A 26,830-nucleotide genomic window follows, 5' to 3' on the forward strand; every position below is an offset into this window, starting at 1 on the left:
CATACAATGAAATAGAGAGGTACATTAGATGTAAGAGAGAGGGAGATGGGGAGGATTCAGATAGGAACTATGGTGGAAAGAAGAAAGAGGTGAAAAATAGAGAGGGGAGCTTTTTAAAAAAAAAGAAAAAAGGTGTAAAAGGTGTACTTGCAATCTCTGTAATTGTGGAAAGAGGTTGCTAGGAGAAACTAGTGTGAAGAGCTTATGGAAGCCAGCCTTAAAAAAGAGTAATGATGATGCTGAAAATGTTGTAGGAAACAACATTCTTATGCTGTGCACTTTGAATCCTAGGTAAGCTATTAAAGTGATCCACTCTTTTTCCATTGATGAAGCGTGTAGGAAATGTTTTTATTCCATCCAGCATCACCAATGGGTGGGTGCAGTCCCACGAAACAACTTGCTGAAGCAGCAGTTTCCCTGAGCTGACACCTGTCTGAATATTCACAAGAGTACTTACAAATGCTGCCAAAGAGAGAAGTGAATTAGTAACTTGGTTGTCACAGAACATCTTTCCAAATGAATGAAAGATCAGGACATGAGAAGACTATCTTGCTGCATTAGAAAGTACATTACCTTGATTTTGCTGTTACTCAATCCTAAAGTGAAATGGTTAATAAGAGATCTTGGTGTTTAAGTGCTTGTAATTAGCCATCTCTGGGTTTTCTATCAGAAAACCGCAGCTGGCACTAATGGATGCCCTGGTTGTCAGTGTGAGCCGCAGGCCAGGCCTGAGCGGGGCAGGGAGAGCGTCAACCGAAGACTTTCCGCAGAGGCAGGTGTGGGGGTGTTCAGCCGGAGCCAGGGCTGAGGCGCCAGCGTTCGCCCGAGCACTGCAGGCTCCTCAAAGAGGTCCGCAAAACTGAAGTTTAAAGATAGCGTATTAATGGGAATGATGTCTGCAATGTTTATTCTTTCTTTAAGAGATATGGCTTAAGTGCTTTCACTGCATTTGGCAGAAAATACAGCCTATTTCAAACTAAAAATACAATGTGTTGTTTTGTGTTTGGGGAAGGTAGAAAAAATGGCTGAATCACAACATTACCAATTTCATGTGTTTTGTTACTATTGCAGGAGATTTTTTTCCCTTCCTGGCTGGTTGCCCAGAATGACAAGAGTGCATAGTGAGATGATTAAATACAGAGGAATCTTCTTTTTTTTAAAATACTTTTTTATAAAACCATTTCTACCTAAGGGTCCCTGTCTTACCAGCTCACACACAAAACTGCAATTGACTTCAGCAAGGAAACACACACAGTATGGGGCTTCCTATTTCCTTACGTATTTCCATAGGGAATGGAATGGCAGAGAAGAGTCAGGAGGAAAAGGAAAAGAATGTACATCTTCTCTTAGTAGTTCTTTGTGGTGCTGGTTCTGTCAGCTGTTATTCCACAGATAGTCCACAGCTCAATTAAATTAGGTTTCATTTTTTTCTTCAGTAAACTCAGCCTGAAATTGAACAGCTAAATACATAGGTATCTGCCAGCTGACTTTTATGCTTTTTCTTCAATTTTTTTTTTTTTTTAATTCCTTTTTGAGTACTGTGGACATGGTTAGAAGTCCGTTCGTCTGTGTTTCTGACTGGAAGCACTGGGAGGATGGTTTGGGTGGGAAGGCTGCTGTTCCTTATGTTACCCTGAAGCTGTTCTTTCATCTCATAAAATACATTTACACCACAGATCACACTGACTGCCGTGATCCTGCCATCTCCTTGATGTTAGTCTGGTTTTCTTGTCGCCTCTCCGGCATCAGAGCAGACCTACACAAAAAACAGTCAGTTCTTTTGCTAGGTAATTTCTCAGTGCAGAACCCGAACCAGTTTACTGTGCGATTGCACGGTGGAGCCAGACCAGGTCAATTAACCAGAGATGGGAGAGTGAGCAGAATTATGGCTCCTCTGAGTTACAATAACTTGAATTGCCAGGCAGCTACACCTTCAATATTAAGGTAAGGGAATGGTGTAACAGCTCCAGCAGAGTCACCAACTTCTCTTTCTCACATTAAATTAATTTACAGCATCCAGCTTGTTTGCGGGTTTATTAATTGACATGTGATACTGATCTCGTGTTGAAGACGTGCTGACGGATGACGAAAAGTTGTCAGGGATTTTAAAAAAAAAAAATAGTTGTAGCAACGTGCAGATAAAATCACACTTGGAAAGCCCACTAGATTTTGTTTTCAGCAAGTTTTGACTTGCATTTAATTGTTTTGATGAATATTTCAATTTATTTGTATTCTAGCATGGCTAATGAAATTATAAACACTTGCATCACAGGAAGGTTTGACTCTCTCAATAGATTTTCAAAGAATAAAAGGCGACAAGCTCAATTTTGCAACATTAGTCTTGACTGCGCTTTGCCGATACAGATGGTTCTGTTCATGGTAATACCCTGTGATTCAGATGGGGTGTCTGATGCTCATGCAGTACCTTCAAGCTTGACCGTGCTCCTTACTAATAAGCTACATGCAAGGACGTTTCTTTCAACTGTAGCTTCCCCTAAAAAAGATTCTTCACGCTGCTGTGTTACCATTTCTCAGATCAAAGAGGGGTTTTCATTTAAGTTGGGCTTTTCCCCTGTAAGTTCAAGACTTGATTGTCGTACTTATTTTCATGTAAGTTTATTTTTAATGAACAGAAAGGAAGAGATTAATCTACTTTTTATTTTTTGTCTTATGTTCGATACTTTCATTGATGCTCTCTTCCTTTCTTCTCCCCCGACATTCACATTATGGCTGAAGGAAATTGCTGCTGGAGGTGGGCTGCTTAGTACCAGGTGCCCCTGTATCACTAAGATAGTTTCTAGGCGCTTTGTGCAGCTGGCTATCATTGCTTCACTGGCACTTACATATGTAAGTGTGTGTATTTATATACATGTTTTGTTGAATGCTGCTTCTCTGGTGTCTTGTTCCAGATTGCAAGTGAAATAAGCTTACATAAAGGCTTTACTCTTCAAAAGTGATTTGTGTAGCTTTCAGTGTTTGACACATCAATGGATCTTATGCAGGTCCGGAGTCCTGGCTATAGTTTATACAATATTTGTCACACAAAAATCGTCTAAGTCACAGAAGCCTTTACATTTTCTCCTGAGGGAACAGAGCATGCAGCTGGGCCTGGCTGACTGTGGAAGAGCCGATATGTAACGTGAACAAGTCTCAAGAAGGTGGGAACTGCCTCTATGACTTTTCACTGCCATAAGAGATCCTCAAGATTAGCTATCGTAAGGTCTCTCTTCTGCAGAAGTATTTTAAAAGGTCAGTTGAGAAAGAAATCCTCCCTTTTCTCTGGAGAATACATATAAATATCCTGTAAGCTTGTTCCCAGTTAAACTGATGGTAAAAGAATGGCACATTCTGCTGAGTTAGTTGGTCCATGTCCAGTTGTTTCAATAGTCTAATTGTAAAATAACCATATTCCATTGCAAACATATTTCTGATCTCAGTGGAGACAGAGGTCTCGGTCGCCTTATGGAGGGTACTCTTGAGAATTCAACCCTGCAGCTGTGTTTTGTATCTTTATTTTTCTACTTTGATTTTCTTTCAAGATTTACAAAATTCCGCAGCCGGTGCCTGCCTGAGAAAGGCCTCTCCCTTGCTGATGGCGCTACCATTGGATATCACTTAGCAGTTAGGCTAAATCAGCAAAGCTGGAGGTTTACAAAATGACATTTGCATAATTTTCTTCTGTGTGTTTGTGCACATTGGTCTTTTAAATCCTTTAGAAATGACAATACAGGAAAATCTATCCCATTAGGTTTTGCAGTTCTGTTACTATATTGTGAAACCTCATTTATTTTTGTAGTAACCAATTCAAAAATGTGATGGGAATTGACTCCTAACAACTTCTTAGATTAATATTTTTCTTACAGATTGTTAAATAAAAACACCCAACAAGCCTGTCAAGGCACATGAGAGGTGTTCTTCATATCACTTCAGTACAACAGAGAATCAAAGTGTAGGAATCATCTCCTTACCTCTCCATCTCTGTTCATAAACCTGTGTTTTTCTTCTGGTTTGTTTCCTTCCTTGTGAACTTGTGTATTTGGGATGAGCAGCTTCAGCACTGCAGTCTACTTTGAACAGTAATATTCAGGAAAAAACGTGGTTCTCATAAAAGTGTTGAAGTCAGCTTCCTAAGGCAGTATTGCTACGGTTGGTGTGAGCTTTCCAACACTATAGTCACTATATTCCTCTCCCCAGCTATGCCGTCACCTCAAAATTACTGTTAGCTGTATCGTTCCTATTATAATCTAGACCTGGTTTCAAATTCAACTGTCTGGACCTGCTTTCTTTGATTTCCTTGTGCCTATTTCGTTTGGGGTTTTGGGGGAAGGATGGAGAGGGGTCTGTACAAAACGTTTCCTCTGTGGTCCCCCAAGGATGTGTGGGAGTGAGGAGAGCTAGCATGAGATTTACAGATGTGGCCGTGCTTGGAGCGCTGCTGGCTCTTCCCTTACCTCCACGGAGCATGGCAGCTCTCAAATGGAGATTAGTCTCTCATAGAAGCATGAAACCATCTCTGATGATCCGTGTGTGTCTCAATGTGTACCTCAGATACAAGTATTATGCTATGGCAAAGCAGATCTTATTAACAACAAGAAAGTTACCTTAAGCCTTATTAATAAACATAATGGAAAAATACGCATTTTAAATTCAAAAGTCAGTTCAGAATGTCAGACAGGGATTTTTCGTTATATTTACTGATGCAAGCTTTATTTCATGACTTTGTGAAGTGATAGAAAGGGTAATTAAAGGTACAGCTGTAAAAACATCAATGACTAACATACTGTAAGAAGAAAACTGGGATTTCAAAATGGAAAATTTTACCAATCTGACTTAAAGTTGATAATCTAATAAGTTTACTCGTTGTCAGGCTGCTGAGAACCCTTATTTCTAAATGCTAACCTCATTTATTAAAGACTTGCCTTCATAGGCAGTGGTACATAACCAGAAAAGTTAAATCGCTATGGTATTATTAATTGAATATGCTTTGCTTCAAAGTCCGAACTTCTTGAATAATAATTCTCCAAGGAACCAAAGCAAGACCCTGTATGTTTGTTGGGTTGTTTTTTTTTTTTTTTAATATTACAACATATACGTTTATCTATTAACTCTTCCTGGGTAGGATCTTTTCCCCTATTCCATCAGTTCTTGCAGAGTTGGGCACACATAGTTGAAGTTTTCAGTTGAGTTGTATTTTCTTTAAGCTATTAGAAGATTCTAATGTAAAGAAGGCAAAGAACATTGTTTTGTCTTCCAAATGTAAATCTACTTTAAATAACGTGAATGATAAAAATTACCTTCAGTAGTCAAAGAAAAGGCAGTGATATACTCTGGAAAGTGTCACTTGGGAAAATAAGGAGAGGTGCTCCAGGGCATAAACCAAAGCCAGCAAGGTCTGCTGTTTATGGAGAGGAGGGCGATGAAAAGGATTTCTAACAAAGAGAATTTTCTTCACAGTGAAGAAAAATTAATAGCCTCAAACTATCCCCAGTTAGTTTGAAACTTGGTTCAACATTAAAATTGTAGTGTTCCCATTGTCAGATTTAAGTATATAAAGACCATTGCCAGCTCTGGTTTCCTTTTGGAAAGAAGCTACATCAGCACTTGCATTTGCTGATCTACGTGACAACTCAACATTTTAGTAACCAAAGTACAATACAATTTTAGCTTTAAAGAAAAGAATTCTTCAAAATTACTTGTGATTTTAAAATACAAATAAATGAGAAGCATAACTTAAACTGACAAAAAGTGAAATATTAAGTTCAAATGCTAAATCTGTACCTAAATGTCCCTATAAATGATTTCTCTCCTATAAAATCCGGTATTGTCAGACGTGAGTTACTAAGTCATTCATTATAGAATGTCAGTAATAACTATAACTAATGTTTTGTCATTCCGTTTCACAGTCTTGAATGCTTAAATCACTATTTATTTTCAAATTCATCTGTATTGATTTTTCACAAACATGACTATTATGTTTTGTGTCAATTAAACATTATAATAAAGCATAGCCTCTCATCCCATATTAAATCTTTTCACCCCAAACCTAAAATGTAATGGAAACCACACACCTTTTGGAATGCCTCTTACATTCTGCTGCAGATTTTTCTTCCTGAACTCTCATAAAGTTGGGGTTTTTTTCCTTGGTTGATTGATGGAGCACTGAGTTTCAAAAAGATTGCATTTCATAGCTTTTGCTGGTGTTTCTAAATCCTGTTACTAAAAATCAGAGCATGAATGAAAGGGGGTTTTGTCAACATTTTAATTATCACACGCATGCCATGTGTATGTATCCAGAGTGCTATTTTCTAGATGGAGTGTGTGTGTGTGTGTGTTTAATATGTATGCTTATGCTATATTTGTACAAAGGTTGAAATTAGACTTGGGCCAAGAAATGGGTTTAGGGCCTCTTCCGACAGCACGGTAAGTCGTTTGGATTGTTCACTGTCGTCATCTCTCTTCTGTCTCTGTGTTCTGACTGCACGTGGCTGTGTGGACATACCAGGTTCATTAGTTTGGGCTTTTCTAGCAAGTACCCCGTAACAGGACAAATTGCATAAGAGACAACTGGAGGGGAAAAAAAGTATGCAAAGTGAGTTTTTTCTTTTTACTTTTTTTTTTTTCTGATAGAAATATATCTGCATTTATGTACACGAATATTCACAGCCTATAATATATGTTTTATTGTGTTAAATGGCAATGGTGTTGAAGTAACTTTCCTGTCACATTAAATTATTGGAAAATTTATTGGTATAAAGATTATGTCATGGTTGAGTGGAAAGCCTTGCTCAACATGAGCTGAGATGGGTTTGTTACTCGTGAGAGGAAACAGAGCTGACTTCAAAGCCAATTTGAACCCATAGGAGGAATTACACACAGCCGCAAGGGTCAGTGGTGCTGCCGGCATATATGCGCGCAGAGTTCTTGGCTCACCCTGCTGTACCGCAGGTGTTTACTGAGACAGCGTCCATCTGAGAGTGTAATTTCTCTATCACGTCGTTGGAGAGAGATATAGATCCATAATTTGACTGAACTCTTTAAGTGTCCTTGGGAAGGATCTGCATAGGGGATTTACTGGCCTTTTTCCTAGTTAATAGGCTCAATTTGGATAAATTGTACTTCAGAGACTTTGTCAGAACTGCTTGTGGGTTTGGAGTTTTAACTTGTTAGTGTTTATATTTTTGCCTCTGCAATGACAACTTTGCACTGATCTTCCTCATTAGGTATTACATTAATTCTACAAGTGTCCTTAGTTTTCTTCTATCTTTCACCTTGTCCTCTGCTGAGACAATAAAAGGCTATTGAAAGGTTCTTAGGATGAAAGCAAGGAGGCACACTCAACTCCCGGTGTCTCAGCTACAACTTAAAGCAAAGCTTATTAGCAGCATTAAAAGCATCTCCCTATGGAGATAACTAACAGGAAGGCTGATCCCTCCGGCTGGATTAAGACCTGAGCAAATTTCATTCACGTGTAGTGTGTGTAGTTTATATACAAGCTCGTTACCTATTTTATCCATCTTTATTCTTTAAAATAACACTGGTAGTGTAACTGTACCTCCTACAACTTCCACACTTCTTTGTTTTCCCTCTAACATCCATGTCTTTTTGTGTATTTATCCATTATTGTATCATAAACCTTGCTTGTAGATAACAACACTTCCTAGTAGTCGAATGGAAAGAGTGAATGAGCCATGTTTGTTTCTACTTTGTGTACCTTTGTTTTATACGTGTCACGATTTGGGGTCCTACTTATTCCTACAGTATGTTGGTAAACCCTGATTGAAGTATGTCTTTGTTAAAATGTGACGTCTGACTTGCCAACAAGGCTTTTCTAAATGAAATGTGGTAATTCTTCCTCCAGCTGTGGCTGGCCCTTTCTTTTAAACGCATCTTCCTTGTTTGTCCTTTGGTGCAGCGTGAGCAGAGCAAGTCCCCTGAGGTTGTGTGTTGTGAAACTTAAGTCTTACAGAATTTGCTTTTATTCTATTTTGTACAATATTAAACAAAATTATATTTAGTTATTCTGAACATGTTTTAATTGACGTGAGCAGAGTTTTATTGTATGCAAATATATTTTGTAACACATAAATGCTCTCTGCATGTCAGTAATAGCATTTTGGTATGGTTTGTTCTTACCAAACACTGGTATTGAATGGATTTAGCTTTTCTGCATAATTTTTCTGATAAATACTGTATAGGACAATAGTAGTTTGAACTATAATAATAACGTTCAGGGGTTGGCTAATTAGAATATTGAAAAAAATATCAACAATTGAAGCAATATTTTTTTAAACAATGTAAAATTAGGAATATATAGCTAAATGTGTTAATTGTGTTTCTGTTCAAGAGGATATTACTAAGTTTTTGAAACAAAGCAGAACTAAAAATTAAACCTCAAATATTTCCTGAACATAATTGCTACAGAAATCCATTTAGAATTATTAGGAAACCTGAATGTACATCCAGAAGAGACAGAGAGTTCACTAGATCATATCTAGAGATTATATTTTATCTGATCTACAGAAGCTGGGCAGAATCCTTCGGGCTGTGCTATAGTGTTAATGTTAGTTGGAAAAGGTTGGTGTATGTTGGGCTTGGATAAGGCACATATCAGTGTTTAGTTGTCTGGCTTTTCTTTGTTTTCTAGTTGTGAGATGCTGAAGAATAGGAGTTCTGAAATTAATTTGAGAGATGTGGTCATTAGCAAAAATAAATGAGCATTTTCAGGAGCAGTACTTGTAGATCATCTGTAATTTTGTTGAAAAAGCAAGCGTTTGAAAGAGATAAAACTAATTAGCTTGGGCATATTTTAGAGTAGTTGTTTTGGAAATGACTCACGGATTAAATAAAAGTGAGAAATAATGTGTTTTTCAGTTGGTCCAGGTCAGCTCTGTAGAAAGAAGGCTCTTAAGTTAGAAACCAGGTACATCAGAATTTTGAGCTTCGTCACCACTGTTTTATTTTCACTGCTGAAGTTTCCTGAGGGTACTTACCTTTGTCAATGCTGCAGTATACAGGCTTTTATTATAAGGGTAATATAGTAGCTAGAATTGGTTTTGCATGCTTTTTGTCCTATTCACAAGGTCACTGAGCCTTTCGGTTTGTTTTTTTGGATTGGGTTTTTTTTTGGTGTTTTGCTGTTGGTTTTCTGGATTTTTTTTTTTGGTTTGGGTTTGGTTTGTTTGGGTTTTTTGGGGGGGAGGAGGGGTGTCTCCTCTTCTAGGTCAAAAGACAAGTTCGTGAATCAAGCTTTGTCTCTTGTTTTTATTTCTTGCCTTGTATCTGTGTGTTTCGGACTTAGTTTCAGTCTAGATCTTTAATAATTCAAAATGAATGTTCAGTAGCTTTGCTCTTGTTTAAAGTTGGTGAATAAGTTAGATTGCTTTCACGTTGTCCAAATTATTGATGCCTTATATTTGGCAAGCCCATCTCCCTGAGACTGTATGTGTTCAATTCCTTGTCAATGAGGTGAGAGGGAAACATTGTCAGCCTCTTTATATCCAGCTGAGGCCAGGTGTTGTGCATTAACATGTAAATAGTGCAATTAGTGCCAATTATGATTTAAAAAGAAACATTAAAATCTGCAGGAACACAGTTTGTCACCCATACTTTTTTATGTTTTACTACTTTAGCTTCTTTTTTTAGGCATCTGTTATCAATTTCAGTCTTGATTACTGCAGGGCTTCAAGCTGATGCTGGCATCAGACACGTTAGATGTGTGAAGAGAAGAGACTGGAGGATCATGCAGAAAGAGGAACTCAGGTCAGATTGCATTTAAACACCTTGTGTAGCTTAACTCTGTATTTTTTTATGTACGTACAGGGCATAAGGTCTGCCGCAAACCTCAGATCACAGGGAAGCTGGGGTTCTCTGTTGCAGTTGAATATGCATGTACATATATGCATGTACAAGATAGCTGTAGGGAGAGTACTTAGAAGAATCGTAAGTCTTCTGATAAGCCAGTTTTAGACTTCATAACAAAACTTTACTAGATTTATTCACTGGCAACACACTTGATACTGAGGATGTCCTGTCAGTTTGCAATACCTTGTGCTTATCCTGTTCTTTACCTTGTAAATTTTGTTACTTGGGTCACTGGTGACGTGTTTTTCTGTGACACCTCGGAGCAAGTCATAGTTTTTCTCTTTGCTGGTTATATTGCTCACATACTTCAATAAAATGCTCATATGTAGTACATGGCTATGTCGTCAAATGTTACTGCTGTTGGGTATGCTATTTTAGTATGCTTACATTTGAGCTTAAGAGAGGCTAATACTGATTATATCCTGATTAAGGTGCTTAAAATTTATGAGAGTTACTCTGCCTGGGCTACATCTCCACAGAAGCCTTTGCTTCTGCAATGGTCCTGGTGTCCCTCAGACATCTAAGTCCTAAGGTAGTCTTCTTCCACTGTCCGAGTGTTCTTCTCCACCCAGCAGTAGCTGGGACTGGGACATAAGCATGCTATGTGGCAGGCTGTTTAAACATTGCATCTTTAGACATTTGCATTTGCTAAATTATGCACAAACTGTCAAAAGAATACTTTTTATCAGGTACCACTTCATGTGAGAACAGGACTCTGTATGGTAGTGTGAGCACTGGCTCACTCTTCTGAACAGTTAGATCCCACTTCTATTCAGCAGCGCTCCAGTTTTATCCCGGCTGTTTAGAAAGCTTCTGAGTCCTTGACACAGGGATTCTCTGGGTGATGTTGATCTCGCGTCTTATTTTCCACTTGTAGCAGGAAATTTTGCTACTTCTTCAAGTGTATGCTGTCAAGAATTTCTTTTACGTATCTGAAAAAAATTATTGATTCTTCATCTTTCTCTGCCCCATGAAGCAAAAGATGGTGAATTCTAAATAAAACAGAATAAGGTATTTATAGTGATGTTTGCATTTATACATGTTTGTGGCAAGAATACAATTAAGATGTGCATCTTTTATAATAATTGTGTTCTCATTTGTACAGCATACCATGAAATTAAGACTGCTTGTGCTGGTTTATCAGGTGTCTTAATAGGCTCATGGTCAAGAGTAGTTGTTGGACTGCTTTCTTAGGCTCTTCTGTTCCTAGTGTAATGGAACCTCAGTCAAATAAAATACATTATTTGCATTGCTGACCAGTTCTTTCATCTCATGATGATTCTGAGATGTAGATGTTCAAGAAAATCTGAAGTGCCAAAAGATGAGTACCTTTCTGTTTGTATAAATTGACACATTGACTTTAAAGAAAAGCTAAGTACATTTAATATTGACATCAGTCTTACATCTGCTTCGTAGTGTGATCCCTTACAGAACAGTAATGCAAAAAATAGTTGAACAGTACAGTTTGTTTTGTATTAATATTTAATCTGATACCAAAAGCACTTAAAGGAGCGAGGGATGTGAGTCGTCTATTAGAAAGGGCATCTTTGTTGCATTGAGCAATTACTACCCAAGTAAATGGAACCAAGAAGTTTGTACTAGTATCACCAAGTTTTAAAAATTGTTCTGCTGGGAAAGCTGTTGTTTCATTTTCTGTTTTTAAGAGTTGTTTCTTCAGAGTCAATCAAAAAGTAAATTCCTTGATCTTAAGCACAAAGGTACAAATTAAGGCTAATAAACTGATATTGAGTGAGTCAGAGAAGCACTGATAAATGTGAATGCTTTTGGGAGCGTTCTGCAGCTCTTAGTTGTGGAAGAGCTGTACAACTTTCTAAAGAAAATAATCAAATCAATGAAACGTCAATTATTAATGTTCTGTGTTGCCAGAAAATTGGAAGAGCTAGAAGAAAATCGGTATGCTGTTCCAATCCCAGGAATGATGAGCACACCCAAGGTTCTTCTAAAATTTGGGCCAGTCTGCTAGCAGAGCCTTCCCGAGCTTTGCCTGCTCCCCTGGGAGTGTGAGGGGAGGCAGTGCTGACAGGATGGTGTGAGGATTTCAGCTTTCTTTTCAAGTAAAGTAGTGTTCCTCTCAGTCATGAGAAAGCATGAAATGATTCCCGTTGGGACTAAAGGAGCTCGAAGGGAAATGGATAAAAGGGTTTAAGAAAAATCTCATAATTTAGAATTATCCCTTGTTTTCTGGGGCCTTTGTCATTATTTCTGAACAGTTGGCTCATAAATACTTCTTTGCATTCCTGTATCGTTTTTCAGGGCCTCATTGATTTAGACTATTGAAATGTTTGGATTTGACCATACAGTTTGGTGCCAGCTCAGGCCTGTATCTTGGTCTTCTGGTACAGCGGTGGGCTGCCTCCTGTTTGCGACGTACTGCTCTTGCCAGTAGCTATTGTTTGTGCACAAATCAGTTGCTCAGTGATTGATGGACTTCCCAGGAGTAGAAAAAGTAGGTGTTAATGCCGGAAGCAATCACCTCAGTGCTATTGTCCTCTCCCATATTATGCCTGTGGCTGAGGTAGCTCAATAGTGCCATATATTGGAGTAAGTCCTTCATTCCCCATTATGAATTACTGCAAGTTGCGCGTCATCTTCCTGTGCCAGTGAAACACTTTTTCCTTTTTTCTCTCCCCTCGCACCAGTTCTAGGAATTTTCTCTTGAAGGCTTTCAAATCGCTTTTCCTAAAGTTTCAGTCTTGCTGAAATATTTTAAACTCAGAACTTCCCGTCCGAAATAAACCAGGTGCTCATTCGTAAATGAACTCTTCACAGTTTCCTTGGTGTTCTGCTATATAAATTCTTAGATGTATGTGTTCATGCTATACAGAACGTTACTTTGACCATTAGGAGATAAGTAAGGTCCTGATGCTAACTGCAGGCCATATAATTTGGATGTGCTCTTCTAAAATAGCACTATCAAAATCAATGTAGTAATTCCTTTTAAGTGCATCTGAGAATCTGTTTTTTCACTCCAGTTCTTATGCAGACAGATGGTCTTCCATACAGCTGGAACAGTGTTTCATGCTGGTATCTTAGATCTCTTGAATTTTAAGGAGGGTAGTTTTTATATTTTCAATTGTCTTTTAATAAGTTTCATTGTGTTGCACAGCAGGTGGGATGATGATGTGGGTGCTTTATAAACTAATTTTGTCAGTAGTCTTTGCAGCAGTATTTTAAATATCTAGTGGTGTTATTGATTGGCATTCCGTTTTAAATATTGATAAGAAATTATTCATTTATTTAATGCATAATTTCTGTCACCTTGTTTTGGCTATGGAAAGAACTGATCTGTTAACTCTCACCACAATATTTATGGATTAAAACCTCCAGCTTTAAAATTAAAAATAATTAGCTGTTGTCACAGTACTAATTATTGTACATACAGTATCAGCAGGGCTATAATCTATCTGTCCAATATGCGTTCTACTCAAATTGCATTAATCATAACTTGCTTAAATGTTAGCAAATGACTCTACAAAGTGCTAGCAATAGCGATTCTTGCAGTCTAGAAATAATGAAGATGTAAATCACTTCTACACATCATTGCTGTAATATTCATACGATGGGATACGAAACTGCTGCATCCGCTTTTATACAAATATTTAAGATAGTTGCCCTTTGTGATGGCAGCATGGTGTAGTACCTCAGTTTATTTCCAACTGTGGAGGACCGTGTCATAGGCAATTGAGTTAGTGAATTTAGGTTTACTTTTTCAAGCTAGTCGTGAAAGTCAGTACTGGTCAAGTATACTCTAAGTTCAAAATAACATTGTAGACTTTTTGAACATGATGCTTTACATTAGCATGCATAGTGGAATTTATCCTATGAAATTCTACATGTCGACTATGATGGTTTTCAGGTTTTTGTGTGAATATTATATGTTCACGTAGTGCAAATTATTATGGTTTACTCACTTCAACAGGGGTGTGCAATTTTATATGACAATGTATTGCTTCAGAACTTATTTTGTATGTGCTTTCTTATATTATGTAGTTTGCTTGATTCTTATTCTGCTTTCTTTGGATTCGAGTCTGTATTCCTTCATATATTATCAATACTGGCCGCAACATTTTGCAGTCAGCTCAAAAGCAAACACTCCTGCAAGCTCTAATGCCGGGAAGGGTAAGCATAGTTTATTGGGGAGACCACCAGCTCGAACCCTCCATCCATAGTTTTTCCTCTGGGAAAATGCTGTAAACCTATTTTCTTGCCGTGCACATTTCATTGCACGTTTCATTTCAGAAGCTTCTAACTATCGCTGCGGTGATAAACCTGAGCAGCCGCACCAGGAGTTGAGTCATGGTACCCGTGGGGCCACAGCAGGAAGAATGACGCTGTGATAGTTTGCTTAACTCCTGCGCTTTCTTTTCCATTTTTCAAATGCAATTTGTATGCTACAAATTCCCGTACAGAATTGAATAAATATTCAGAAAATGGATGCTCTTCCAAGATGGATTAGAGTGGGAATATTTAAGTAAAGTTTTCAAGCTCTTGTAACATGAACTCATTACTGGGTTTGAAATTTTTGGAGGCTGTACATTTTAATTATTTTTTTGAAGAGCGGCAGCACTTAGAAGGCTTGAGAGTTTGTCCCCAAGTTTCGTTTATCACAAGGTTAGCAACCATTTGATGGCTATCATCATGCCTGAGAATCTCAGGAGAAGGGGATTTTAAAAGTGTTTTTATAAACAAAAAGAATAAAAGTAAGACAGAGTAATAATGAGGAGCTGCATTTGTCGGCTGCTTTCTGAAGTGTGCCATTCTTGTTGCTATGATAATAGAGAAAATTAATACATCCTGTCAGGACCGCATGACAGGAACACTAAAAAGCTGTGAAGTGACTGTACACAGTGGAATAAAGGAAATCCACTTTGATCTACCATTTTTGATGTTTTATAATTGCACTTATTATCAGGTCCTTTACTCTCTTCTTATATGACACAAGATCCATTATCAGTGACAGCGTGAATGTGAACACGGGCTTGATTTGAGGATGAGGTAATGGGGAAAAAAGCTTTTTGTTCCTAACAGTTGAGAAAAGGAAAAAAAAAAAATTTAAATCATTTATGTTAGTGCTATCAGCTAATATCTTCCCAGAAATGCTCCCCTTCATATTGTTTATATGCTGCATTTGAGTACAGCCTGTTTAATTAGCTCCCTAATGAAATATTGTATAACAAAATGGAAATTTATCATTTGCTTTTATGCCTTTGTTCAGCTACAAACTAGGGCAGGTCACTGTGCCCAGCCTGAACTAGACTCTGTTTTCTTTTGTGCTGTATTTGAATAGAACCCATTTAATTTTTTTATTTTAAAAAAAATGCTGTCTATTGAAAATTTTCAAACAAAGGGATAAAGTGCTGTCCTTTTAGCTTTCCATGCTGTCTCTCATCTCTCCTGTGTGAGATGAGAAGTACTGCCTCACAAAGAGGCAGATTAACAGGTATCTTGTCTTTTATTGGGCTATATAGTAGAATTAGTCTGTCTTTATAGCATCAGTGGTGCATTCAGAATCCATGTACTCTTTCTCTTATATATGAAGAAAAAGTGGTAAATTGGTTATTTACTATTTTAAACGAAGTTGAAGTTACGCGAAGAGAGTTTTACTTAGTTCCTACTGTAATCAACAAGAAGCTCCTGTGGGCTGTATTTAGCCTGCATTTTGTTTACCTTGGGTTTGGTAGGTAAAGAAATAAATGACCAGAGAAGTTGCAGCATTTCCATACGGGCAGGCATGAGCTCAGCGCCGCACAGGAGCCCCCTGCGCCTCGTCAGAAAAGCTTCTCTAACTTAAAACTTCCACCACCATCTGCGAAAGTGAAATCTGCCGCTGTGACTTATGCCTGACATTAAAGCGTTGCCTGTGTTTCTACCGTAGAGCTTTAAAATGTAAAATCCCATTTCTTTGAAAGTGTGCTGAAGCCCAAACATTTCAGGAAATGTGTCAATTCCAGTGACGTTTCCCCAAAGAAGAGATCTCTGTCTGGAGGTGAAATTCCTCATCAGAGCAAGAGGTTCACAGAGGAAAGGGAGTTGTCAAGATACTTGCCTGGAAAGTCTAATAATGGTGGAGAAGATGATTGAAAATGATACCCTCGCACCTGGTACACAATTAGTCTTCTCTCTTTCTCACTCTCTGACCTAATCTCTTGGGAGGTTCACTGCATGTAAATAATCAAATATTTATTGGAGTAGAGAGACAGACGCCAAGGTGCTCCGTAGCGCAGTGGTCAGGCACTCCCACCTTATGTGACTGACAGAAGTTCAAATCCCTGTGCCAGCTACGTTTTAAGAGTGGCATGTCTCAGGTAGTAGGTGGATGGTATTAGCGCCTAAGATTCCAGTCCCACGTCTGTGTCAGACAGAACAAATAAAGCTGAGCCTCCCGTGCTCAGATGAAAGCCCTAAAGACTGGCTTTCTAGATTTGTGGGGAGGGAGTGTTTCCTCTGTTTTCTACCCTTACGTATTCTCTGCATTGCCTGGTTGTGCTTACATACATTGGAGTCTTCTGGTGAGCCAGACTGTCAAGTCTAAGGAAACTGTCACCCTGCATTCACTATTGCCAAGCTTAATAAGACGTAGCACTTCTGTAGTGCATTTTTGTGTTCAAACTGTTATAGGAATATTAAATCAAATTCTGCTCTCAGCTGAACTGTATCCCCACTCATTGCTCAGTTTTGCTTGACAGTAAGAACTTGGGACAGAAAATAAAGAGCCTCATTGCACCGGCGGAAGCACCAGGAGAGACCGAGGGAGAGGGAATGTGTTACTGTACCCATCAAGAGAGTGCACTTGGCAGTTCCCTTGCGTTCCCCTGGCTTATGTGAAAGCAAAATAAGACAGTGTCTCACTTCATCTATGGTTCTCCCTTCCTGCTTTTGGGAAGGGAGCATCTCAGTGCGGTGTCTGTGCTGCAGTGACAAGAGTTTGTCCCTATTTTTGGTACATGTAGGGACCACACGTGCTTGTGCTCTCTGTAAACTCCACGTGGCAGCTGCCTACGGTCCTGCTCTACCTGGAGTTTGTGGTATTACTCAGTGTAGAATTTTCTTATAATTCGTGGAATCTGTGCTGGAAATCTTCCAGGTGATGTTACATATTCAGTGATGACATGGACCATATTATTCACTGTTAACAGCAGCCATTCAAGGATACTCTACTAGTATAACCTAACAGAATAGCTTTGTCTCTTTTGTCTTTGACTAATGCCATTGGGGGGGCTTTTATCAGTTAGACATGGAGTTTGCTGCTGTTACTCTGGGGTTGGGAGGGGGGGAGGGTTGGGCAATAGAATCATTTTGAAAGCAGCATGAAGTGTTTAGTTTTGTAAAGGTAAAGCATGGTAATTTTAGTGCTGCCTTTACAGCATGTGAAATGGAGCTAATGCTTCACAATGAAGAAGAATGCAAACGCTGTCATACTCAGAGATCATCTGGAAGGAGATGAATCACTAATCAGTAAATGAATAAACTTCCCAAGGCATTTTACTTTGTATTAATGTTGGAGCCTGATCAATACCATAAATGTCAACTACAGTTTCGGTCATTTAGTTCAGTTTCATGAAGTACAAGTCGTTTTTGCATTAGCTGTGCTGTCATGTGCAGTGTATAGCAATGTTTTTAATATAAATAATGTAGCAATGTAATCATATTTGTGCTGTCAAATTGCAAGAATACTCACGTGAGTTGAATTTTAGCTCAGCAGCTGTCCCAGGCAATGGCATCAATTCTTTCTTCACGGCCTCTTTGGGACCAGTGCAGTTGCTTTGCAACGTGCGGAGCGAGTGTGGGTGCTGGCACCTGCGCTGCAGAACCCAGCCGGTGGCAGGTCCTTCCCTTCCCTCTTTTGTTCCTGTCGAATCAACAGGACAGAATTAAAGCTTTGGAGATCGCTAGTAAACTAGCCTGAGAGTGTCTCTGCAGCCATCTGATATTCCCTCCTACATTGGGCAAAATTTTCATCCGAATTTGGCCTATGAACTACCATAGAGCTGTCCTAGATTATATCTTTATACTCAGTTCTTCTTTCTTCAGTTGGAACCAATTCATTGACATGTTTACTCATACGTTTTTCAGCCGTGTATATATTTTTTCTACAATAGGATATGCTTTATTTTGATAGCTATGTGATGTGTTGCTTTTTCTTCAATGTAAGATTGTAAAAAATAAACTGGAGGAGAAGGGAAGCTGTGTCTGAGTGGCCCCTTCCTTTTTGATCCCTATGATGTATTTTTCTTTCACAATTTTTACTTTGTAAGTGTGTGGAATTCTGAAGAGTTCAATTTTAGCTGAATGCTACAACTCAGCTCTAATAATTACTTTTAAAAGGTCATTTTGAAATTGCGTAAGCTGAAACTGCCTGCTGATCTTCACTCATTTCGTTCATCCTCTTTATTAAAAGGTAACTATAGCATGCGTTATTGCCAACTCTTTCCTCCACCTCCTTGATACATTTGCTTTCTTTGCATTCAGTCTGCACGTTCCATAATAAAGGCAGGCAGGTGTATAAAGCACAGTGCAAGTACATGAACAGAACTATTTATTCTGTCCTGGTTTCCTTGGTTATTCTGTTATTTACTACTGTGAGATGAGTTTGGTGGAGGGTACTTTGTTACCTGGTTATTGCATCGTTCAGGTTGAAGTGCAGTAGTCCCATTTGTATTGTTCACAAGATCCATATGAGGTTATTTACAATGTTTGCTAAGAGTCACGTATTTCAAAAGACTGCAAGTAAGGACCAAAATTAGAATTTAAACATCAGGATGAGGATCAGGAGGAAGCTTGAATCACTATTCTGTTCTGGACAATAAATCCTATAGAAGTGGTTTCATGAGCTCCTTATGTATGTTGAGTTTGAAATTGCTATTTAAGTGTCAATACCTAGCTCACTCCAATATCTGCAAATCAAGTATTTAATCTCTAGTCTTTGCGTTATTGGTGGTACATGACTTAAGCCAGATCCGTTCTTTTTTCTCAGCCATGAGAATGGATTGCCTTAAACTTGTTTCATCAGTTGGCTGACTAAATGACGTCCTCGTCTTATTTTCCCCAAATGCCTTCTGACTAAACCAGGGCTGCCCTGATCATGTAGGAAGAAATTCACTGACGGCTGGAATTGGTTGAGGCTCTCTGGTTGGGGCGCGAAGCAAGTACTGAGTGCAGTTTTGTTCTGTGCGATTGTATTAACTTATGTGAAATGAAATCCTTAGAGATGATAAAAATTTAGCCTTGTAAATAAACTGAGCAAATATCAGTCTAACTTCTATTCTTTCCACTGGGATTTTAATTCAGTGGAGGTTTTTGAGTATGTATAAAATATACATATGTATATTATATACTTACACACATAAAAATCCTTCCTCTTTATATGTAGGTTTTGTACTTAGATACACTTAGGTTTGTATATTGCCTGCTTACTCTATCTGGATGAATAATTATCTATATAAAATTTTATACATAAAATATTTGCAACTTCAATGATAGTTTGTAGCAACCAATTCCTAGATTAAACGTGTTGTTAAAAAGAAAAAGGAAAAAAACACCCCAGGGTATTCCCTTTTATCAGTTTTAAATTTCTCTCCTAACAGTTTCATTTAGTGATTCGCTCTACTTTTATTGTGAATGGAAATAATTGCTTACCTATTGAGTTCATTATGTTGATTCTCTATCTTTTACATCTTGCTTTTCTTTGAACTACATGATCTGTTTAGTGTCTCCTCACGTAGTGGTTTTTCACATGGCTAATTGACTCACCTGTTTGTAAAATCCTTTCTATTTTTACCAAATTGCTCTAAAAAAAAAAGCGTCAAGAATGGAACAAAATATTCCACACGATGTATATGTAATGATTTAACACTATTTGCCTTTTTACTTTCTGTCCAATTTGCTTTATTTTCCATACTGTTACATTCTTTTACTAAAGCTGTACATGGAAAAGGGGCTTTCATTGAGCTGTTTACAGACATACACAGGTCCATTTTCTGAGTACTTGGAGTTAATTTAGATCTCAGCAATCAATTTCAGGTACCTTGCATTTATTGATGTGAATTTTCATCTGCTGATATATGGTCCATTCACATACCTCTGCTGGACCTTCTTATTTTACAAATGAAATAAGTTTGTGCCAACCTGTATTTTACTGGTTCAGTGGTTCATCCCTTTGTAAATCACTAATTCGTTAACCCCATTTCTGGAACAGAATCGTGTGGTGTTCCACAGCTGATATTTTCAAGTGACAAATTTTCTGTTTCTAAATATGTATAAAAAATGGATATGGCCTATCAAAGTTGGAATGTTAGCTTCTGTGGTTATATCTAGCAAGCTAAGGCAGAAAAACATAATTGAAATCAATGGAGTTAATCCCGTGTCATGGTGGTGTAACTGTGAAAAGAGATGGGTCCTAAATTTACCCCTAAATCTTTCAAATAAAGCCATCTGCTCAAAAGTTTGGTCAGAACAGGTTTTAACCCATCATCCTGGCGATAAAAGGAAAATGAATGATTCTGCACGGCATACAGCTTTTTGTACATAAAAATGAAGCAACCTTGAAAATCTATTGACTTTCCAGCAGGTTAATATTTTCTAGTAGGTGACTATAGTCTATAAAAGTCAAGCCTGAAAACAGATGAACGTAAGTTCTTCTAAGTTGCTATAAATTGCTGAAATTTGCCTGAATACTTACCGAATGCATAATACAGTAAAGTCTGGTATTTGACCTTTGGGGTCTAAGTTTAATGGGAGTCCATAAACGTAGCAGCTCAGTTTACAGAGACACCCTATCCCAAATTTTATAGTGCAGATATGCTTATTAATAAGACAGTGAAAATCCTCGGTCAGTAGTTTTTTCCCCTGGACTTTCTAGGTGTCAACATGTGTGAAATACCAAGTTCTTTGCAAAATTCTGTGCAAAATATGATCCCTGTTGAATGGCCAAAACCATAAAGTGTGAAATTCTCCAAGAAGCCCCCATCTTCTTGAACTCCGTTTGGGCAGTATGAGGAGGCACTCGCTGCCTTTGCGGTGCTGGCCCTGCTTTGGGAGTCTGTGTTTCTGGCTTTATTTTCATGGATAGTTCACACTTTCAAAGAGTTATGTTCTAAAAGCCATTTTTTTTCTCTATTCGTGATTCTGAAATATGTAGGAGTTTGGCATAGAATTCAGAGCTGAACAAAGAATAATAATCGGTTTTCTTTCAAGAATCTGAATTTCTGAGAAGTTAGTGGGCTTGTTGTTCTTTGATTATAAGTACTGTAAGTTTCAGTTGAGGTATAATTATTTTTATATCTTATAATTATTACTACAAAAGTAGCTTTGCCTAGTCTGGAAAGCAAACAAAAATAGCTAATAATGAGTTCTGAATAATTTTGAGTCAGTTTTAAGAACGATAAGCAAAGACTCACTGCAGTGAGCTCTCAAACTTTGCATCACTTAAAGGGAAATTTCTTTTATAGCAAAAGGTGCAGAGAACTTTTTCCTTTAACACGAACTCTTGCACTGTTTGACCTCAAAACGTTAATTATTTTTTAATTTGGAATGGGTACCTTGATAAATCTTCAAGTCTTTATTAAGGATGTGTTCCTGTTTGATAGTCTCTTTTGTTTAGGTTTCAATTATTTAATTACAGGTCTTGATATGAAACTAATCATGCATGCATCCATATGAAGCTGGCATACTGACAGGATAAAATCATTAAACAGTCATTACTATAAACTGACGGTGGCCTGTAATTTTTGCAGCTAACGGGGGAGTTGATGCTTGGTGAACAATCCAATTAAAACTGGCAACAAAAGACTTAAAATGTCAGCCAAATTGCTTTTTAATAGTCAACGCAGCCGTCACAAAACATAAACATTAAAGTCCCCATAGTAGCATAAACCTTCATGGTGAAACAATTCTAGAAAATGAATAATAATTACTGTATCCTGAGAATTCTCTTAATAGATGTGCACTCATTAAAATACTTTGTTGGTTAGATTCATATGAAAAAGTATGTTTCCCTTGATACTTCTTTATGCATTTGTTTTGAAGGTTTTATTCGATATTTTATAGACGTAATTTCTAGTAATATTCAAAAATGCGTGTCTTATTTACAAAGAGTTTAAATAACTGTATAGAGATAAGCTTTGAGTGAAATGCACCGTAGAAATGTGTTGTGAGGTGAACCGAGGATATGGTCACAAAGAACTTCTATAGCATATTAGTGCTGTAAAATTATGTAATCTTTGTTAATTTTGTTACTTTTGAATTGCAACTTTTGCAAGTTGAGCAAGAATAGCAGGAGAAGGTGTTCAACCTTACTGCCTGAAGTTAACTGTCTGAATCAGTTCATGCAGAAGTGACCCTGTGGGTACTTGAGAGATGCTCTGCTCAGATCTTCAAAGGTGTTGAAGAGTGCAGGGCTCCTGGTAATAAAATGCAGAGCGGACTTGAAAGTCCTAAATAGTTCTGAGGAACCAGGCCACGACCCCTGGTTTAGTGGAGTGGTAGGAGCATATTGGTGTTTCAGAAAATCTACATGCTTGCTTGTAAATGCCTAAATACGTGCTAGAGAGACTAACTTGAAAAGTGGTTTTGTGCCTGGGCTGTTATGTTGGGTTTTAGGCATTACATTAGCTGTTTCTGTGTTGTTATTCTGTCTTTCCCTACAGGAGTTTTTCTTTTCTTGACAAAAATAATCAATTTGTTGTTTACCATCAGTTACACATGTACCATTGTCTTTCCTCCCCGCAAGCTCAGTACTATAGGAGAAGTGTCAACAGTCCTAAATAAAATGTTAGCAAATATCAATGGCAGGAATAGATCTTGTAGAAGTACTTCTTTCATTTGTGGAGTAAGTTGTGAGGGACAGGAACTTGTTTACTTCATCTAGGGATAAGAGGCAGAAGTAGTCATTTGACTGATTCTACACTGAGGTATATCCTTTAACTAATTCAGTGTAATTTAGATACTGTGTAAAATCATTGGGTTAGTGACAAATAGCTTTCTGTTATGCTGTCTGACAATTACATGCAACCTCCTTCTTAAATAATACCGTGTACTTCTAAGGGTTACCAAGAAAATTGGTGCTTACTGTCCTACGGCTATGGTTACTACGCTTCTTGTTTTTTTTAAAAAAAATCTGTTATTTAAAACAATAATTCTCTGTTTAAATAGAGAATTAAAAGATAGTTTAAAATAATTCTCTATTTAAAAATCTGATTCTCTTCTAAAGCAAAACTTTAAAAGGACGATATAAGTTTTGAAACTGTAATTTGTCTTAAAGAACTCCTCTTTAAGAAATTTGTCAACTAAAGTTTGTGAAGTAGAATATAAGTGAAGCTGAAGGAAACAGTCTGGTTTCCTGCAAGCTCTCTACCCTGACCAACAGGGAACTAGTAAAGTTATTGAGAAAAATATGTCCTACTGTAATTTATGTAGCAATTGCAAAATATTTTGTAGGTCAGACTACTCTGAGGAGAGGAGAGGATAGGAGTATTGGAGTACTTTGATTTTTTTATTTTTTTTTTTTTAAGAAAAGCTGTTAACAGTATTTCTTGACCAGTTATAAGCACACATACTCACTGCTTGTCAGTTCATCAACTGTACTTAAAACTAACCTCCACTAAAATGAGGTGTAAGTCTCTTCTTGACTTCAGGAAGAGTAACAGATCCTACTCCTAATTTATATAGCAAGTTTGAATGTATATATGGTCATTCAAGAAGAGCCAGGTGAAAGCATTATCAGTTTCACCAAAAGCCATTCATTTTGTTGTTTGGTAGCATGCTTCTGTATAAAGTTGTCTCTGATTATCCCAAATAGCTAGCAGAAAATTGTAGCAGCAAACAACTCTGCTACCCCATACAGTCTACAGAGAAAGAACAATTACATTCCATTTAATTCTCAGAGAATACGGCAGAAATAATTTCTACAGAGCCAGTACAGGGGATGCAGATTTATAATCGGAGCCCAGTGATTGATGGTGAATTCTGGTTGAGCTTTGTAGGTCAAGGGGTATTTGTTCTGAACAGCCTGCTTTGAGCAAGGTTGTCTTCTACTTCTCTACTCCTGTAGAGCAAAGCCACCTCGAACCAGGACACCACCCAGATGATGCCAGCGCTACTATGGTTCCCTTGGACCATGGCTGCACCACTACACCTCTTCCCCAGGACAGCAGGGAAACAGTCTAGAAGTAAACTTTTCTACAAAATGCCCAAATCTACTTTACAAAAAAAAAAAACAGCCAGTAGCATGATTGAAAGTAATGTTTAGCTTATTTCAGTGTGATGACCACACGTTGTGCTCCTCTGTATCCTCCAGCTGAATGTGATGTTGAGCCCTCTCTAAGGCTTTATGCAGTACTATTACAGACATTGTAGTCTATTTAACTGGCTACAGTGTTTACATAAAATCTGGATGCAGTCTACTGTTAAGAAAAATATTTCTTAGTATTTATTTATAAAACAATACTACATTAGTATTATTTTGATGAATTTGAGATAGATATGCATATAGAGTCACAGTTAAACTCTACATGTGTTTAATATTATGGATATGCTACATGTGTTTAATATTATGGATATGCTACATGTGTTTAATATTATGGATACGGTACATGTGTTTAATATTATGGATACGCTTGACACCTTTTTATGCCCCTCCACAAGTTACTATATAACTACAGATAAATGAAATATATATATTTTTAATACTCCCTATATTCATACAACAGTCACTGGAAATATACATAAAGATGTTCATATGAAGCAATTTAATGTCAAGGTGAAATCCATAATAAAAACATATGGAATGCTGTTTTATTGAATAAAATAGAGATCTTCATTTTCCTACGTAAGCTATAAACATATTCTTTAGAATATTACAAATACAGAAACTAATCTCTATTCCTCCTGGTGTTTCCTCATTAATATCTTTCTAAAAGCATTGTCTTAAAAATGAAGTAAATACATGGGGGTAGAGACAATTACTGAAAGATCCGGAAGAGCTTCAAGCTTCTATGCCTGTACATTGTATCGATCATAAAAATGGATCTAGTATTTTCAAATATGTTCTGCAAAGTAATGTCAGGAGACATGCTGGATGTCTGGATTTGACATAATAATCTGGAGTGCAGAGTCAGGTGTCCTGAGCAAAACTTTTATATATTGAGGTGGGAGAAGCTGGTGTGCGGTTCATCCTTGAAGCCAGAAAGTTCAGGCACTTCCACTTTGAAATAAACTTAAAGTTTGCAGTGCTGCCAACAAAGCACTAACCCTGTCTGAGTCCAAATAGATAGGGAATATGCTTGGGATCTTGCCCCCAGTAATTTCAGGAATGCGCATGAAAATGCTCATCAGGGCTTGAGTTTGGGTCCTGAAGTAGCTGGCAGGTTTAACCATGACCTATATATTTCTGTATAGCTTTTTATATTTCATAGAGCTGCATAATATTTTATATTTACAAAAATTATGAATTAGAAAACTGATCTCTCTCATGGCTGGCCTTTAAGTTGAACAGGATCCTGTACTTCATTCCACTGGTAGGACTCATGTCACTGTCCCCAGCCTTGATAGGGCAAGTACTAAAATGGAATAGTCTTCACCTCAGCCGTCACTGTGCGGTGAACTCGAATGCTGCAGGATTTTACATTAGTTGGGTCTATAACAGGGCATGGCCTCAAGCAGTCTTTTTTTCCTAAAAATGCTGCACAGTAACAGGAACACAGATGAAGCAGGTAAGAGGCAGGCCAGGAAGGTTATCATCCACTGTAGGTGACCACTTTATTGGTGACCAAGTGGCTTAATGTGTCCATGATATTTCCATTGAATGACTGGGCTAAATACACTATGTGTTTCAGTATGATTTATAGTTGCTAATTCCATTACCCAAAGATCCCTTTTAGAAAGCCCTCACAGCTAATGAATTTAATGACACAAAGGCCAAAACTAGAATATATATCACTCTGCCGAAAACCATCAATAACTGGGGAAACATTAATTTTTACAGACGTAGCTGCTTGCAACCTCTTTTACCAATCATAAACTGCTCTTTAATCAAAATCTGTTCACCTCTAAGGTCATCAAAATTTGCTGCCAGGCTACTTGTAACTGCCTGGCTTTTGTAAACCTGGATGATAGGCGTACTCTGTAAACTATAATCTCTCCCACTTTGTTCAGAGTTTTAGAATAGCGTTTGTACTGTCCCCTGTGAGTTGCCACTGAGAGAAGTTACAACTCATTATATTGACTGAACCCACCACTTTTAAGTAATGGCAGGAATTACGCATTCTCCTGAAATACCACCTTTCAGCGGGCTGGGAGCTGCCGGTCTCCCCTTCTGTCCTTTGAATGCTGTGTGATGTTAATTGCACCAGCAGCTGCTTGATCTGCTAAACAAACCACTGGAAGCTGGAGCTGGTTGTTCTCTTGGTCTCCAGCATAATCGGAGTGCTGCTTTTCTTCTCCCTTCACGTTTTGTCCTTGACCTCTGTGGCTGACCCACCAACGGGCCTGTCTTGTGTTGGAACAGACTGTAGTGATTTAAGAGCTGTCCTGTCTCAACTGGAGGGGTGTTTGAGAGAGTCTGATGGATGTACCACCTGCAACGAAGGAGATGGAAGGGAGTGAGTAGGACAGTTTCATTTCGAATTTGTCATGTTAATTGACATAAATGTCAGCATTTCACATAAATGGAATAATGTTTTCACCTAAATATTATACATAGAGTGCATTGGTATTTAACAGCTGTATGAAGAAGTACTGTAGAACAAAGCTATCATTCAGACAGTTCAGCAGAACAAAAGCACGTCAGGAGCTCTAGCTCTTCACTCCCCTTTGGCAATGTTTATTTTACATGAACACGCATCAGTGTGTTTATATCGTCAGATGCTTCTGCATGGAAACATTTAAAACTTGCATCTTGTTCACAGCACACGGTGTTATAACCTGAAACTCATTTCTGGTTACCAACTACAGC

General features: G+C 37.9%; 1 protein-coding gene across 7 annotated transcripts in view; it reads left to right on the plus strand.

The window, feature by feature from the left end:
• TENM1 (teneurin transmembrane protein 1) overlaps nt 1-26,830 on the plus strand; it is a 995,213-nt gene that overhangs the window by 800,877 nt on the left and 167,506 nt on the right. The window lies entirely within an intron of this gene.

This window comes from Larus michahellis, chromosome 9, assembly GCF_964199755.1.
Source record: "Larus michahellis chromosome 9, bLarMic1.1, whole genome shotgun sequence".
Classification (NCBI taxonomy): domain Eukaryota; kingdom Metazoa; phylum Chordata; class Aves; order Charadriiformes; family Laridae; genus Larus; species Larus michahellis.